A 12,759-nucleotide genomic window follows, 5' to 3' on the forward strand; every position below is an offset into this window, starting at 1 on the left:
GAGATCACGTGAGGAGACAGGGGCGGGGCCAGGCTCACTCTGTGACAGGAACCCTCTCACAAGGGCTCACCAGGCTCCCATGGGAACCACCTTAGTCCCCTTCTGAGTCCAGTGACATAAACCCCTCCCACTAGGTCCCATCTCTGACGTCACCACACTGGGGTCCAAGCTTCCCATGTAGGGACCCTTGGGGGACAGAGGACATCCAGACCCAGGTAGAGGGTGGGGACTGCCCTCAGTCCACGTGGTCTGGTGAGTTTTCTCAGCGGGAGGCCCACATTTGCAGGTCTGCAGGGATTGGCTGAGAGATGGGCGTGTGATTCCAGCCGGACCAATCAGAGCTGACCGCGGGGCTGGTTCTGATAGTAGAGGGAAAGGAGGGCCTTTCTCTAAATGCACAGAGTGGGAGCCTGGATAGCCTGGGGACAGCCCAGTGTCCCCACGGGGAGGTCCTGCTTGATAGTGAAGTCACACCAGGAGAGGGTGGAGCCAAGTCGTGGGGAGAGAGCTGCTTTTTGAAATTGAAAGGACAACTGGGTAGGGTGGCGGCGCATGCCTGTAATCCCAGCTGCTGGGGAGGCTGAGGCAGGAGGATGGAGAGGTCAGAGGCAGCCTCAGTGAGGAGAGGTGCTCAGCAACCCAGCAAGACCCTGCCTCAGACTATAAGAAGGGGTGGGCTGTGCTCAGTGGTTAAGCGCCCCGGGTTCCATCCGGGGGCCCAAACAGGAAAGGACAATACCTGTTAGAGGGTGTCCTGAGAACTGGCAGACCCGAGAGCGTTTGCTTCTGCGACCTGAGTGTCCTAGTGTCGCTGTTACCTTGGTTGTCAACAGATCCGCAAGTCCCCAGGCAGCAGGGACTTTAATTCCCCAGCGCTCCGCAGTGTTGGGTATAGAGTAGGCGCCCAATCAATGCTTGCCCAAATCAATTGGAAAGTAAATCTGTCCTCCCAAGTAGAGTGGGCTTCTTGGGGACAGCGGCTGGGTCACCCAGGTCTTGTGTTCTTGTCCTTGCCCTCGTCCTCACCATGTTTTTGCATAACAGGGATATGGTTTTCATCCTTAAAAAAAGAAATTCTAACCCAATTATTCTGTGACTATTTATCAGTTAGGACCAAAAGAATGAAAATAAGTCCCCAGGCACCAACCCCCAGATGTCTGGGGTTAGTTTCTCTAACGCGGAGCTGAACTCTTCTACTTATTTCATGTTTTCCTTCAGAAACCACACCACACCAGCCTGCCCTGCAATTTGGAAATGAGACCCGGTTCTCACAGTGTCCCTTGCCCCTGTTGGGAGTGGTGTGGGCGAACTTGGCCGTCACTGTGGGCCCAGAAACGGGACGTCAGGTAATGGGGAACAGCTGGTTGGCTGGGGCGGCCCCCGAGGCCCCCAGGGGGTGACGAGGTGCCTCAGACGAAGGACAGGCGGTGAGGGTTTGGGCGGGGGCTCCGTGGGGAGCGGTGAAGTCCTCTGGCCAAGTTCACCAGGCTCCGGGCAGCATCTGTCCCCAGCACCCAGAGGGAGGGGCCTGCACCCTGGGGCGGACACATCCCCCAGGATCTGATGCACAGAAGAACTGACCTGGGCCCCAAGGAGCTGCCTGGGGTGGCCCCTGCTGGCCTCTCCACCCTGGAGTAGGCCACCAGCGTCCCTGGCCACTCCGCAGCCACATGCCAAGCTCATGTGTCCCTCAAGGTCTTGGCTGTCCCTCTGCCTACAGGCCGACCCTCGTCTGCACCCCACGTTTGCACAGGACGCCCCCATTCCCGCTCTGTGGGTCTCAGCACAAATGCCATTTCCCCCTAAAGGCCAAGCCTGTGACCTCTGAAGGGACCATGACCTCCCTTCCTGGCCACTCGTCATCAGGGCACCCTGAGTTATCCTTTGCCCCGCACAGACCCGGTTGGAAATGAGCTCTTTGTTTATTTGCTTCCTGTCTGTCCCCCCATAAACTCCAGGGGGGACTCGGGAACTAATTTCTGGTTTCTTGTCCCCATAGGGTTGGAATATAGTGGATATTTGGGAATGAATGACGTTGTGGAGGGACGGATGCTACACCTGCCTCCCTTGTCCTGAGTTGCTCTGTCCTACGGGCCACTTGGTGACAGAGACGTATGTTTAAAATGAACCTGAGGTCATGGCCTCCCTCTCCACCAAACCCTCTATAGCTCCCAGCTGCTCTGATAACACTGTCCCCCCTCGCTTCCCTGCAGGACCCTGCAAAGATGGACCCCCATCTGCTGCTGGCTGCCCATCTCTCTCATCCTGAAGAAGAGGTGCCCGTAAGGTCCACCGAGGTGACCCCAGAGGACACCACTTGGCGCTGGAGGTGCCTTTGCACCGATATCAGAAAACGGGTGACATTCCAGGAATTCTCTTTGGACAAAAGAACGAGGCCACGGACACCCGACTGGTGAGAGGCTGGGACGCCGTCCAGTCTCCTCGTGTCACCCCACCCGGGTCAGGCTCTCTGCTGTGACAGGCAGAAACAGGACATGACCTTTGCAGACCAATGCCAAGGAGCATCAGGGCCCAAGCCGTGGGAGGCCGGGATGGGGGATCGAGGGCCTTCAGTGCTCTTTGTGGCCTGGGTCCAAATGACCACACGTGACAGGGGACAAGGGAAGAGAGAGGGCCGTCACCAGACTCGGGTTTCGCAGTTATGGGCGCCTCCCGTGCCCAGAGTCTCTGCGGCTTCCTCCACAGCTGCCGTTGCGTTCGATGGGACTCTGTCGGAGGGACACTGTCACTGCCTGGGTGACCCTGAGCTGAGAGGTGAGTCGGCTTCTACCTTTGGGTTTTTTCAGATAGAAGTTCCAGAAGGGAAATCCCCGTGGCCCCAAAGCAGGGGATCCCCAGTGACGTCACAGAAAGCGGGTGACAAGTTCCAAGCGCACCCCCTTTTCCCTCCGAGCTGACAAAGCCATTTTCACTGAGGGGGAACGTGGCCCCTGAGCGTTTCTACTTTGCCAAATTGGCCCTTTTATGACGGTGGCCCTGGGCTCTGCCGTGCGGTGACCTCTGCAGACGGGACGCTCACCCCACTTCTGGTCATTTTTAAAGTCGGGCCCGTGCCCGGGGCGTCGCCCTGTGTCCTACTGAGGAAAGCTCTCCTTGTCCCCTTGTCCTCTGACCCTGGTTGACCTTGGCTCATCTCCTCCTGATCTCGTGTCCCCTTCTGAGGATTGAATCCTCCGTCCTCCGTTGTCTCTGGTTCAATGACACCAGGTCCTGGCTGTCCTTCTAGAAGTTCAGCCCGACTTGCTCAGTCCATATCCCCTTCCCCCCGTCTCCTGTGTCCCTAGCGATGCCCCAGCAGATCAGCCCTGACCCTGTGTCTCTGACCATGGCCAGGCTCGGTCCCAGTGCCATCGTGGGAACAGGGCCGATGTGGCCACTCCCTAGGTCAGGAGAAGCCCCTGCTGCAGCGCCGTCCATCTTGCCCTCCTGGACAGAGTGCCTCCAAGGACAGGAAGCTCACCCCTTCCTGGGACTGTCCTTTCCCTCCCCTGACAACCTTATCCGAGAGCCCGAGCCGCTGACAGGCCCGAGAGCCTCAAGTCACTGTTTCCTGCTGTGCTGAGGGTGGTGTGGAGCCCGGGCAGCTGTCAGCCTGCATCCTGCCGTCCCCGGCTGGGACCCGCAGGGGGCGGGTGACATCAATCATCACCTCCACTCTTCACCAGGACGGCTCCTGGGCTCCTTCTGCCTCTGGCCATTCACACAGAACAGATGACAGATGCCAGGTCTGTCCAGATATAGCCCCCTATCATGGCTCTGCAGCGTGTGGCTCATTGAGAAGTTTGGGGACACTTTATCAATGAACTCGGGGGAGGGCTCTCTTGTGGAGGAGGCTCCTGAGATAGCAGGACCTGCTGACGTGACTCGCTTTCCCAGGGAGGGCGAAAGTCAATGTCAGGACCGTCCCAGGAGAAAGACACCGCAGGGTGCCAGGGCTCGAGGACCCTGCAGGCCTCACAGTGGGAAAAGGAAGCCCAGTGCGAGGAGCAGAGCTGACCAGGGTCATCTGGGGGATCATGGCCGAGACACAGGGCTCCGCCAGCAAGAGAAGGCCCTGGTGCCCTCGGCGAGCTGGATCAGAGAGGGAAGAGATGAGTCTTGACGTATTTGTTCCAAAAACATACAAAAAAGTCCGTCAGCAGCCCGTAGTGAGCTAGTTCTTTAGAATCCCAGTTCATAGCTATTTATGAGATGACATCTTGGACATATCCCTGAGATGCACGTAAAAAGAGAAATTTTAAATAACTGCATTGATTGGATCTGCCAATCGTCATGGAGCCCACCTAGTTCATTCCCTTAGTGGGACTGAATCCATTGAAACTGTATCCAAACCTTTCTTTCCTTTAAGCTGATTATCTCGGGTATTTAGTCACAGTAACACAGAGCTGACTAACACAAGATGAGTTCGACATACCCATAATCATCCAAGAGGAGGTTGCAAGGGGCACCTGAATACAGAGTGACGTCCAGGGACACTTTATCAGTGAGTTGATCCTGACTCTCAAACCAATATCACTACGTTGGGCCCTGGGAAGACACCCAAGGTACTGATATTGGTTTGAGCATTGTTAACCTCAACAAGGTGCTTAAAACCTACACAGGACAGGATGACATCGCTCATCAAGAGAACGAGTCGGTGGAGGAGAAGGGGAGTCAGGCCTGAGCCCAGCAGCCCTAGGTCAAGGCAGCCAAGGAGACAGAGGAGGAGAACCCAGAGGAATGGTCTCCTGGAAGGGGCAAGTGTGCTTCAGGAAAGGGAGTCAGCAGCTATGTCCACTGCTGCTGATTGGTCAAGAGACAGTGAGGAGTGACCACTGACCATGTGACTTAGCAACTTGGAGGTCACCCTTCAAAGGCCCGCCCCCAATGACCTAACTTTCTCCCAATAGGCCACACCTCTTAAAGGTTCTACTCCCCCCCCCCCCCCGCCCAGGGCACCAGAGGCTGCAGGGTCCTGGGGATGCTCTGGAGACGCAGGGTTGGACACCGAGGAGAGCGTTTGGAGACACAGGCGACTTGTTGTCAGGAGGAGCCAGAGGGGCTCAGGGCTCAGGCGAGGGCTGGGGAGCCCCTTCCCTCCCTCCCAGGACTGAAGGTCAAGGCTGGAAGACTGGGCCTCGTCCTTTGACCCACAGCCTCCCCGTCCCCTTCCACCTGCCCTGGGGATGTTCAGGGCCTGCGCCCACTTTCTGTGTGGACAAGTTGGCAGAAGTGGATTAATCCACCAAGACAGGACCCGACAGGCCCCAGCAGGAAGGACAAGGGAGCGTCTGAAAGAAAACAGGCAAAGTCGTCTGCATGAAGGGCTCGCAGAGAATGTCACCATCAAGTGACACCTCAGGTCTGAGGACCAAGTCACCATGTGACAGTGACAGGAAGGCGTGGCGGAGGCTCTGAGGGGCCCAGAGCCCAGCAAGGGGAACCTGGAAGCCACCTTGGGGTGACAGGCTGCAGTCCGATGGCCCAGAGGTCCAGGGCTGGCTGAGGGAGGGCAGCCTGCTTGGACCGCAGTGGCCAGGCCCGAGGGGGCAGGAGCAGGAGACCTGCTGAAGGGCAGTCCCTTCCGCTGCTGGTGCCCACCCCCTGCCAAAAAAGTGAATGAACTGGCAGCACCTCTCAGATCAACTTTACTGCGAGTTGGAAAAGTAAGGCTTCCTCGTAGCCAACAATGCTTACATCAAGGGAAAGCAGGGAACAAAAAATCACCAAGTTGGGTGCCGTGGCCCACGCCTGTCATCCCAGTGGCTGGGGAGGCTGAGGCAGGAGGATCGCACAGCAACTTAGCGAGGCCCTAAGCAGCTCAGGGAGACCCTCTCTCTAAATAAAATACAAAATAGGGCTGGGGACAGGGCTCAGTGGTCATGCGCCCCTGGGTTCGATCCCTGATACCCCCCAAATAAATAAATACATAAAATATCACAGAACCTTGGTGATAGAGTTCCCTGATCCCAGTCACCCTGGCCCAGCAGTGCCCTTGAAGACAGCTGTGCACGTGCCTGATGTACATTTCTAGTACACGACTTGGGGCAGCAGAAAATATCTGAGGCACATTATAGAAAGCAACAGTCACGAGAAGAAACATCTACAGACCTGGTGAAGGGGGTGGAGAATGTGAGTTCCAGAGGGACAATATTGTCATGTCAAAATGTTCCACTTTCAGCAAAAAACTATGAGCCATGAAAGGCCACAAAGTCGGGCCTATACACAGGGAAAAATTAATGGAGATGGTGTGTGAGGAAGGGAAGGCACTGGACTTAATAAACATGGAAGTCGACTTGATATACACTCAAAGAGCTAAAGGGAACTGTGTGTGTGATTCCATGGGAAGAGAATATTCATAGAGAAATGGAGACCAGGGGAGCCGCAGAGCAGAGCTGGGGTCGACAAGTGTGAGCACTGCGACGCGGAATGTGTCAGGGTCAGCAGCAGCTGAAGAAAGAGTCGACAAAGTGGAAGACAGAGGAAAGGAGATCACCTCGTCTGAGAGAGAGATCAGGGAGAAGGAAGAGGAGGAGGAGGAGACAGAAGAGGGAGGAGAGGCGGTGGAGGAGGGTGGACAGAGATCGGGGGCCTGTCACCAGGTGCACCAGCGTGTGCATCCCAGGGGCCTTGGAAGGAGGGGGGGAGAGAGGGGGAGGGCAAAAGGCACAGTGGCACTGGGGAGGACCAAAACATGGCAAATCTGACCAGAGGTGACAATCTGAACATCCAGAACCTCAGTGAGTCCTCAGGTCCTCACGGAGACACATCGTGATCACGTTGTTGGAGACCAAAACGACCGAGTCCTCAAAGCAGCGAGAAATGAAAGAGGCACTTCAATAAGATCCACCGCTGATGCCTCATCAGAAACCCTGGAGGCCAGAGACAGTGGGATGGCTTACTCAATGTGCTCAGAGAATAAAACGGTCGGCCGAGAATTCCATATCCAGGAAAACTACCTTCGGAGGTGAAAGAGAAGCCGGGTGTGGTGGCGACACCTGTCATCCCAGCAATTTGGGAGGAGGATCGTGAGTTCAAGCCCAGCCTCAGCCACTCAGCAAGGCCCTAAGCAGCTCGGGGAGACCCTGTCTCTAAATAAAATACAAAAAGGGCTGGGGACGGGGCTCAGTGGGCAAGTGACCCTGGGTTCCATCCCTGGTACCAAAAAAAGAACCACAGCGTCCCTCTATTCCGTTTATGGGGACCCAACACATCCCACATACGATCTCCATGTATTCTCTTTGGGACGAGCATCTTTGTCGTGCACCTGGGGACTCGAGTGACTGTCACCCTGAGTGACTTCCTGGTGTTCACAGGGCTAAGAGGGCAGGTGCCCATGGACACGGGGGTCAGCCTCCACGATGTTTCCTCCGTGAAATCCCGTCCATCTGTGGCATTTCTGGGACCGGCGTCAGTCCCAGCCCCTGACAGATACTGGTGACCAACCATGGCCTCTTCTTCCTGAGTGTGGACTTGCCATCCTCCCTGTCCCCAGGCAGCAGCCACCAGTGATCACACACAAGCTCCCCGCAGCCCGTGGGTCCATCTCCTGTGCTCTCCGTTACCGTGGTCCAAGCATGCTCAGTGGAAGGTTCCAGAACACACAGCCCACAGGTCTTCAGTTGCGTGGTTTCAGTCCCTTACTGTGCCTGATGTATAAAGTGGGCTTCATCACAGATGTGACACTTCTGTCCCATCTGCAGCCCGAGCTCTTGTGTGGGGGTCTTGGAAGGTGTCCCTGTGGATAGGTGGGGACCGCTGTAAGTGGCACAAGAAGGAAGCTCGTGGGCCACCCTGGCACCCACGAGATGCTGCCCCGCTCTGCCTGAAGTGGCGTCTACTGGACCTGCCTTGGATCAGCAGGGGCCCAACTTGGGGCCTAATCCCCAGGGACCACATGAGGTGGCTTTAAGAGCCTGGCTAACTGAATGCAAAGTGACAAGATTTGGAAACGGAAAGAATTAGGAGGAGAGACCCCAGGCAGGAGACCACAGTCCCACAGCCACGTCCGCTTCATCTGCAGGAGGAAGAAAGTGACCCAGGATCCGCCCACGGGCTCCGACGGAGCATCCTGGATCCTGAGGCTTTGGTTGGGATGTTGGGGAAGGGGGGACCGGCCCAGCTGTAGAATGTGCAGTAGGTGCTGCCGCAGCCACCTTGGCGCTCTGAAGGGAGGACCCGAGTGGGAAGGAATCAACAGCAGGGAAAGTGGGCCTACAAACCTGACCTGAGCTCCTGGATACAGCCGCACCTGCAGTCCCGCCCCTGTTCATTTTTTTCTTAAACCGGTCTTGAGGGTTTTTTTAAAAATTATTTTTTGGTGGTTGCTCTTGTTGTTAATTGTTAACCCCAAGTTAATACAATTCACTTTTCTTTGTCTCAATTTTCATTTAAAACGATGAAATTACTGATGTCACAAGCCACTTCTCCAGTGGGCGGAGTCAGCTACCTTTCTCACCTGCTCACCTTGGGACTAAAATCTGCTTTGATAGAAGAAATCTACAGCTGGAAAAGAGGCCAAGTGACCATGTTTGGACACTCTCTTCCCAAATGGAGAGCTGGAAAGTCACCCAGGAGGAACTGAAGTCATTATCTTTTTCAGTATAAGAAGCGTCAGAATCAGTTTATCTGGTTCAGCAAAACCTAAGTGAGCTCTTGGTTTATCACCCCGCCATTTCTGCTCACAGTCATTTTCTAGTCCTACCCGGGAACTGTAGCTGATGAGAATAGCAAACCTAGCTGGGCCCTGGGCAAGGTGGAGGCCAGCCTCAGCGACTTAGTGAGGCCCTACAAGAAAAGTCTGGTCTGATGAGCATGATATTTCCCAGAGTATTTCCAGTAGGCATTTTTAGGAGAGAGGGAGAGAGAGGTTGGGGGCAGGGGCTGGGGACAGGCTCCCACCTCTGCCACCACCCACGACTTCCCAGGTCCAGAAATTTTGGCAATCCTTGTTAGGACAAAGTTGAACAAAATATATGAACTGCAGGACTTGGAAACATTTTGCATGGTTCTGCGGATGGAACCCAGGGCCCCACACATGCTGGACACGGGCTGCCCCACTGAGCCGCCTCCCCAGTCCAGACTGGGAAACATGAGCCTCCTCTTGGGCACCCTGATTCTGGAATAGGGAGGCAGAGAATATCAGGATTCCCAGACTCACCCGACAGAGGACAGCTTCCTGGGCACAGTATCTTGGGGAGGCGTTTTGTGAAACAAACTTTAGGGAAAGCTGGATTTGGGGGGGTCTGTAGGATCCCTTTCAATCCAGAGAGATTGGAATTCAAAATGCAGTGTTTTGACTTGGGTCTGCGGAGATGCTAAACCACATCCTGATTCATAAACACCACCACAGTCACGGGCAGCAGGTGATGTTTAGATGGGGTTTCAGAGGGAATTTTTAGAATTCCAGTTGCTAAAAATGAGTGCAAGGGGGGTGCGGTGGTGCACGCCTGTCGTCCCAGCTGCTTGGGAGGCTGAGGCAGGAGGATCAAAGCCAGCCTCAGCCAAAGCGAGGCCCTCAGCAGCTCAGCGAGACCCTGTCTCTCAATAAAATGCAAAACAGGGCTGGGGACGGGGCTCAGGGGTCGAGTGCCCCTGAGTTCAATCCCTGGTACCAAAAAAAAAAAAAAAAAGAGTGCAGATGGATTGGAGGGTAATGACCCCCAACAGAACCTCCCGTGAACTTGACCGTGATTAGCAACACAGGGCGCTCCCCTGTCAGCTGACCTTGGCGGGACTCTCCACTCTTAGGAATTTGGAAGCCACCTCCATTGTCCCCCTGTCCCACCAAAGTCTGGGGAATGTCTAGAGTCTCAGAAACTCGAAGCCCGAGGCAAGGGTCTCGGAGACTCTCAGTTGCAAAATCAAAAAGGCTTTGAACGTTTGGAGAAAGAATCAGACTCAGGAAAAGAAATGTCCCCTGGTGCGCTTGGTCCCCGCAGGAGAGGCAGAGAGCAAGCCCAGCCCGCAGGCAGCCCTCTGAGGAACTGCCCCGGGGAAGACATTAATCCCACAACAGGCTTAATTGCTAATCAGAAAAATGTGCACAGTCTGACTGACACCCCATTCAGAAAGCTCGCTTTATTGTCGTGTTCTGGTGAGCATGAAAGTACCCACAGGAAAGGAATTCGTAAATCCAGCCTGGGTGGGGGGCCCCTAAGTGGATTTGCACTTTCAAAATTGAATTTTTCCCATCCTGGAGTTCTCAGGAAGCCGCGAGATGGTGGGGGGCAGAGGGCATGACTTTGGAGTCAGACATGGATTTGGCAGATATGTGTTGGGGTGTCCTCGGGTCGGCCCCCAGCTCTGGCATTGTACAAAGTCCAGAGATTCTTGCAGAGGAACCATTGGCAGAGATTTGGGGTTAGTGAGCATACAGTTTGCTCAAAATGGGGTCAATGACCCCTACCTTTGAGTGGAGACTGTGAACAGCCGGAAGGAACATGGATCTGAGCTGGGCGTATGGCCCACGCCTGGAATCCCAGCAGCTCAGGAGGCTGAGGCAGGAGGATCGCAAGGTGGAGGCCAGCCTCAGCAACTTAGTGAGACCCTGTCTCTAGATAAAATATAAAAGGGGCTGGGGACGGGGCTCAATCCCTGGTACCCAATAATACTAATCATAAAGAAAGAAAGAACATGGATCTTGAGTTGGGTGGACTTGGCTTCAGATTCTGGCTCTGCCATTTGGCACAGCTAGTTACATCCTGTCTCTGGGACCCTCAGTCTCTTCATCTGCAAACGAGTCTCTAGCACCCACCTTGAAGGACTGTTGCTCCCAGTGGGTCAGGCCACGGGCCACACCTGCACAGAGGAGGACGTCGATGATCAGGAGCTGCCGTTAGTGGGGTCAGGATTTACAATGAGGGCCTGCTGAGCCGACAGCGCCCCACCTTCCACCACGATGCTCACCTTCTCTGGGTACTGGGGTTCCTGATCAGTAATGGAGCTTTCTGGGGCTCAAAGCTGTGTCAGGGGGAATCCCAGGCGCTGCCCCAATTCCTGTCAAGCTGCACAGTGCACGGCCCATGTCGCCCGTCCTCCTTAAAGACGTTTCTCAAATACGCACAACGCCCTTACCGCTGTGGTCTGAGTGTCCCCTCCAAAGCCCGTGTCAAAACTTAGTTGCCATTGTGACAGTGTCAAGAGGTCAGGTGATGCCCCCCAGTTGCTACTATCACTGGGGACAGGGACTGGTAAAAAGCAATAGATTTGTACGAGCTGAAGAAAAGCCGTAGTGTGTGAGTGTGGGTCAATGATCACAAGAGTGGGTTTGTTATAAATCTGGCCGCCTTGCACACTCTGTCTCACACACGCTCACCTGCCCTTCCGCCCTGTTATGATGAGACAGGAGGCCTTGACCAGATGCCTCTGCCGTGCTGTTGGGCTTCTCGCCCTCCAGAACCATGAGTTAGAGAACCTTTTTACTTCATAAATCCCCCAGCCTCTGGTATTGTGTAACAGCAACAGAAAACGGACTGAAACACATAGTGACTGAATTCTCCTGCGATGCTCCTTCTGGATCACGTGTCGTAGCTCATGTTGGGTGTAAACCAAAGCTGTCCCTTCTTGGGGTGATTGGAATGTCCTCATCATTCGCTTGCCAGTTTAGCTGTGTGGCACACTTAAAAAAAAAAAAGTGACATTTATCAGCAACAAGAAAGGCCTCTCCCCTGAGGGAGCTGTCTGTGAATAATAAATAGTTCCAAAGAACAAAGCTGTTTGCTGGCCCACCGCCTCGCCACCTCTGAACCCTGTGGCCCTAGTGAACGGAGATGGTGCATGTCTCCCTCTAGAATGACGAAGCTCTGTTCCTGTGTCCCCTTTCTCTACCCACCCACTACGCGTTCCTGCCAGGGCTCTGCCTCAGATGCCCACAGATAATGCCTTTGCGATTCTCGACATAGTCAGCTGCTTCCAGAAGGAGGAGGAGAAGCATCGACGGGCACAGATCCATCCTGTCCTGGGCCCAAGACGAGGGCGAACCATCGCAGGATGGGACGTGAGGGTCCCAGGGTTTGGTTGGGACATTTCAGACGTCCAGGCAGAGAAGGTGGCCCCACACTAGTCCCAGGAACTGACCTCCTGAGACCTGCACTTGTCCTGCTCTCCAGACCAGAGACCAGGAAACGGGGCCTGCTAATGAGCTGAGGGACTGACCAGCAGGGGGCTTTCGTGCAGGGACAGGATCCATGAGGGGGACGAGAATTGAGGCCACTGGTTAAGAGCTGCCCTGCTCCCTGAGGGGGCTCCGACTCTTCATGCTCCGTGTCTTCAGGAGACATTTTTGATGTGGGTTTTATTCTGCTCCTTCCTCCCCCCGAGATCTCACTGCTGCCAAGGTTATCCGATCCCATCTCCGGCTCAGACCCACTGAACCTGACCTTTGCCCAGTAAAGCAGAACGTCTCTCGCTTATCTTGAACTTGGACCAAGAAGGAACATGGATAATCAAAACCACAAGCAGAAATGGCCGAGGTACAGCACGTTCTGGGTTTTTTCTGCCAAGAAAGGGGAACAGCGAGGATTAGTGCTGGGGTCACGAGACGCAGGTAGGTGTCATGGCTCTGAGGGAGCCACCCCCCAGTGTCACTGGTCTGTGTAACCTTGTCACTGGGGTGGAGGGAGCAGGGGAGCTTCCCAGGTCGGCTGGGCACTTGCTGTGTGACTTCAGGTAGCTGGGCAACCTCTCTGAGCCTTGGTTTCTCGGGCAGCTCTTGCTAACGTGGCTGGCGGACTCCCTGTGGGTAGGGCAGAGAGCAGG

General features: G+C 55.0%; 2 long non-coding RNA genes across 4 annotated transcripts in view; one reads left to right on the forward strand and one right to left on the reverse strand.

Annotated features, from left to right (window-relative positions):
• LOC107150105 overlaps positions 1–12,759 on the forward strand; it is a 55,314-nt gene that overhangs the window by 36,452 nt on the left and 6,103 nt on the right. For 2 of the 3 annotated variants that reach the window (XR_007342007.1, XR_007342006.1), the window contains exons 2-5: positions 1,219–1,346; positions 2,000–2,112; positions 2,214–2,775; positions 12,322–12,547. This is a non-coding gene — a long non-coding RNA (uncharacterized LOC107150105). The remainder of the gene's footprint in view (positions 1–1,218; positions 1,347–1,999; positions 2,113–2,213; positions 2,776–12,321; positions 12,548–12,759) is intronic. The other variant, XR_001504536.2, reaches the window with a different exon arrangement.
• Positions 10,066–12,496, reverse strand: LOC125611756. The gene is made up of 2 exons (XR_007342008.1): positions 12,381–12,496; positions 10,066–11,620 (listed from the first exon to the last, which is right to left on the reverse strand). It is a non-coding gene; the product is annotated as an uncharacterized LOC125611756 (long non-coding RNA).

Source organism: Marmota marmota, unplaced genomic scaffold (assembly GCF_001458135.2).
Source record: "Marmota marmota marmota unplaced genomic scaffold, marMar, whole genome shotgun sequence".
NCBI lineage: Eukaryota > Metazoa > Chordata > Mammalia > Rodentia > Sciuridae > Marmota > Marmota marmota.